General features: G+C 45.6%; 1 long non-coding RNA gene across 7 annotated transcripts in view; it reads right to left on the reverse strand.

The window, feature by feature from the left end:
* LOC140494441 (uncharacterized) overlaps positions 1 to 4,626 on the reverse strand; it is a 56,271-nt gene extending 51,645 nt beyond the window's left edge. For all 7 annotated transcript variants that reach the window (XR_011963963.1, XR_011963962.1, XR_011963958.1 and 4 more), the window contains exons 1-2: positions 4,558 to 4,626; positions 3,399 to 3,515 (exon numbers count right to left, since the gene is read on the reverse strand). This is a non-coding gene — a long non-coding RNA (uncharacterized lncRNA). The remainder of the gene's footprint in view (positions 1 to 3,398; positions 3,516 to 4,557) is intronic.
* Positions 4,627 to 4,675: the final 49 nt, after the last annotated feature.

Consider the following 4,675-nt stretch of genomic DNA (forward strand, 5'->3'; position numbering starts at 1 on the left):
AATACTGTGTGCAATTCTGGTCTCAATGCTGTGGATGTTGTGGAACATGAAAGGGTTCAGGTGACCAAGGATTTGCCAGGGTTGTAGGGTTTGCGCTGCAGGGAAAAGCTGAATAAGCTGGGGCTGAATTCACTTGAACATGGGAGGCTGAGGAGTTACCTGATAAAGGAGTTTAAAATCATGATGGTCATCGATAGGGTGAATAGACAAGGTCTTTTCCCCAGGTTGGGGGGATTACAAACTGACAGGCCATAGCTTTAAAGTTCGAGGGGAAATTTTCAAAGGGACCTAAAGGACAATTGGTTCCTGCAGAGTGGATGGAATAAGCTGCCAGAGGAAATAGTGGAGGCTGATAGAAATACATTTAAAAGGCATGTGAATGGGTGTATGAATAGGAAGGGTTTAGAGGGATATTGGCAACATTCTTGCAAATGTGACTAGATACGTCATGCAGGATTTGGTCTGAAGGATCTACTTCTGTTCTGTACACCTCTGTGACTCAATGTCTTGAAATGAGTCCACATTATAGGAAAGGAGGTGCTGGAGGTTTTAATACACAAAGGTAGATAAATCCCCAGGACCTGATCAAATGTATATTAAGACATTGTGGGAAGCTGGTGAAGAAATTGTAGGGGCCCTAGCAGAGATGTTTGTACCATAGAGAGCTATGTGTGATAGGCTGTTAGACTGGAGGGTGGCATTGTGGACAGTGAAGAAGGTTTTCTAAGATGACAAAGGGATCCTGATGAAATGTGTGAATGGCTGAAAAATAGTAGATGGAGTTCAATCTGAATAAATGTGAGGTAAGGCATTTGGTGCAACAAACACGGGCAGGACTTATACAATTAATGATAGGACCTTCGGTAGTGTGTTGTAGAACTCGGGGTTCAGGGACATAATTCTGTGAAGCTTGCAACATGGAGAGACAGGATGGTCAAAAAAAGGTGCTTGCCTCACTTCCTTTCATTGCTCAGTCCTTTGGATATAGGAGTTGGGAAGTCACATTGAGATTATACAGTCCATTGCTGAGACCTCTTCTGGAATACTGTGTCCAGTTCTGGTCGCCCAGGATATCGGAAGGATATTATTAAGCTGGAGAGGGTTCAGAGGAGATTTACTGGGACGTGGACGGGTATGGAAGGTTACAGTTATAAAGAAAGGCTGGAGAGATTAGTATTTTTTTATTGAGGAGAAAGTGAGGACTGCAGATGCTGGAGATCAGAGCTGAAAATGTGTTGGTGAAAAAGCCTGAAGAAGAGCTGATGCCCGAAATGTTGATCCTCCTGTTCCTTGGATGCTGCCTGACCTGCTGCGCTTTTCTAGCAACACATTTTTTCACTGAAACCTGAATGTTGACAGATGACCTCATAGAAGTTTATAAAGTCATGAGGGGGATAGATAGAGTTAATGGGAGTTGTCTTTTCCCATGGACAGGGGAGTTTCAAGACAAGGCACTACATTTTTAAGTTTAGAGGAGAGACATATAAAAAAAAGACACGAGAGGCACTTTGTTACACAGAGGATGGGTTGTGTGTGGAATGAACTTCCCAAGGAAGGGGTGAACATGGGGACAATTACAATGTTTAAAAGACATTTGGATTACTCCAGGAATAGGAATGGTTTGAAGGGATATAATCCAGGAACAGGCAGGTGGGACGAGATCAGTTTTAGAGTATGGTTAGTGCTAACCAACAGTGCAGTATGACTGTCTGACTGTGATTATAATATTGTGCCATTAATTAAGGAAGGGTGCAAGAGAAAGCCAGGGGTGTACAGACTGGTGAGCCAGACATCAGGGTGAGTCAGTTGTTGAAGGTCATTCTGAGAGATATGACTTACTTGCAGTGGGAAAGATAAGGACTGATTACAACCAGCCAGCATGGCTTTGTGCGTGGGAAAACATGTCTCACAAACTTGATTGGAGTTTGTTCAAGATGTGACCAAGAAGACGAAGGCAGAGCAACAGACGTCAAGGTGTAGCATGACACATTGGTAAGTAAGGGTAGATCACAAGGGATCAGGGAGAGCTCACCAACTGGATACACAATGGGATGACAGTGGGAGACAGAGGGAGGTGGGAGAGGGTTGTTGTTCAGACTGGAGGCCTCTGACCAGCAGTCTGCTTTCAGGATTGGTGCACCATTTACATAAACAATCTGAGTGAAAATATAGCAGTCTCTGTTAGTATGTTTGTGGATACCAAGATTAGTGGAAGAGTGGGCAGGGAATATAGTTATCGAAGGGATATTAATCAACTGGGCTAGTGGGCCAAGGAATGAAAGATGGAATTTAATTCAGGTGCTGGATTGAATTAAGTCAAACCAGGGAGGACTAATACAGTTAATAGTCGGGCCCTGGACTGTGTTGTCAAACAGGGAGAGACCAAGAGGTGCAGTAACATGGTTAGTTGGAAGTGCCATCACAGGTGGACAGAGTGGTGGGGAAAGCAGCATTTGGCACACCTGTCTTCATTGGTCAGAGCATTGAGTACATGAGTTGGAGATATTTGTAACATTGTTGTCAATATTTCTCCTCAGCAGAGGAGGCCATGGGGTGACTTTATAAAGGCTTATGAAACCATGTAGGGCCTAAGTAAGGTGAATAGCCAAGGGTAGGTGAGTCCAAAGCTAGAGGCATAAACGTGAGGTGACAGAGCAAGGATTTAAAGAGGGAGCTGAGGGGCAACATTTTCCACAGAGGATGGTGCATAGACGGAATGGACTTCCAGAGGAAATGGCAAAAACAAGTACAATTACAACATGGAAAAGACACTTGGGCAGGTACATGGAGAGGAGAAGGTTTGAAGGGATATGAGCCCAACATAGGCAAATGCAACACATTCCATTTATGAAACCTCAGCCGAAGAGTCATGCAGCACAGAAACAGACCCTGTGTCTCCAGTTGTTGGAGAGGGAGACTATCGAGACAAGGCATGTTGGAGAGACTGAAGCAAGTTACAGCGATATGGATGGTCATCTGAACTGGAGGTTTCAAATATGTGAAATAATTGGTGAGAGGGGAGGAGAAGACAGAGATAGGAACTGTTATAGGAGTTAGAATGATTGAAGACACTGCTCCTCAATACAAGCCAGAGATACAGTGTTGGAGAGGGAATAGGGAACAGGAAGATCCCAGGAAGCATTACCACCATCTCGTGGGAGGCCTGCTTTCCCCTCTGTTGTCCTGATGCTCACCAAGATAGCACATATCTGGATTGAAAACTGGGAACTCTTGATGCTGTCTCAGTACAAAACCAAACTTAAAGTAAAGGTGGTGACTGAGCCTGGTGTGGGTCTGGACTGTACTCACCCTCCAGTACTATATTTATGTCATGTCTTGTTAGCTGATGTTTGGAGCCCTCTAATTGCTCTCTGTTCTGTGCACTGGAATGATCTTACCTGGCGGCAGGATTTATTGAAGACTCCCAACCTCCCTGACCTTTGTCTCTCTGGCTGACCAACCATCGTCCCAACCAGCAGTTGGCAAGTCTATTGAGTCATGAACTCCTTGAGTACCTGTAGAAGACACAGAAATAGGCAGAATGGGAAATTTGACTGATGCTGTGAGGGTTACACATGTAGAATGGCATTAAGCCCCACAGAGGTCTGGAAAATCCCAGTCTCCAATCCTGGTCTGTGCTGCCTCATCTCTCTGGAGTGGAGAATTCTGTTGGCTCAGGATCTGGAGTAGCCTCAAGAGTGAGAGGCGCTGACAGAAGCAGCAATTTGCCCCACACAGTGAGGGATACCACATGAGAGATACTGAGTCATATCACAGAGTGCAGGATCAAACAATTGTGCAGTAAGAAAGGGTTTTGATTCATGTTACAGTGGAATGCGCAAACTGTGAGCAGGCGAAGTGATGGACTAATGGCATTATTGTGAGATAATTAATCCAGAAACTCAGCAAATGTTCCCTGGACACAGGTTCAAATCCCACCATTGCAAATGTTTGGATGTGAATTAAATGTTTCAAAAAAGATTAGATTAAAAACCCATAAGTGAGTATTAAATAATTGCAGATGTAAGAAATATCCATAGAGTGCATTCCTGACTTTAGCGAAGTAATCTAAGATGGGACTGGGATATCACAGGTATTACAGAAACACATCTAGGGAGGGACAGGACAGGCAGCTCAATGTTCCAGGGGACAGATGCTGCAGGAAGGACAGAAGGGGAGCTGAGAGAGGAGGAGAGCTGCTGGTTCTGATGGGGTGAAACATCCCAGCAGGACTGAGAGAGGATATTCCTGCAGGACCGCCCAGTGAAGCTGTGTTCGTGGAATTAATCAATAACAATGGGTCTTCCCTTTCCTCTGATTGTTCTCCAGACCCAGATAGCCCCGCCCTCCTGCACCTTGACCTTCTCAAGATGGCGGCCCCCAGGCCCGCGCTCCCTCTTCCCTCAAACAAATGGCGGCTGTAACCCTGGGCCGCTTCCCTGATCAGAGACCGCCTCCTCCTGACCCGGGCCTGAAGGGTCTTTTTCGGGGTTTTAACCTTTACTTGGGACTTGTGAATTCTCTCCGTTCCTTTCTCCCAACAAGGCTCCCACACACCTGCTCTGAGCGCTGCTCTTTGAAGCCGATCGCAGACGCTGCCGGAGAAAACAGCTCCATGTCTCTCTGTCCTGGTCAATGTGACATTGCGCATGCTCCACATAGAAAGCAAACTACG

Source organism: Chiloscyllium punctatum, chromosome 24 (assembly GCF_047496795.1).
Source record: "Chiloscyllium punctatum isolate Juve2018m chromosome 24, sChiPun1.3, whole genome shotgun sequence".
NCBI classification, from domain to species: domain Eukaryota; kingdom Metazoa; phylum Chordata; class Chondrichthyes; order Orectolobiformes; family Hemiscylliidae; genus Chiloscyllium; species Chiloscyllium punctatum.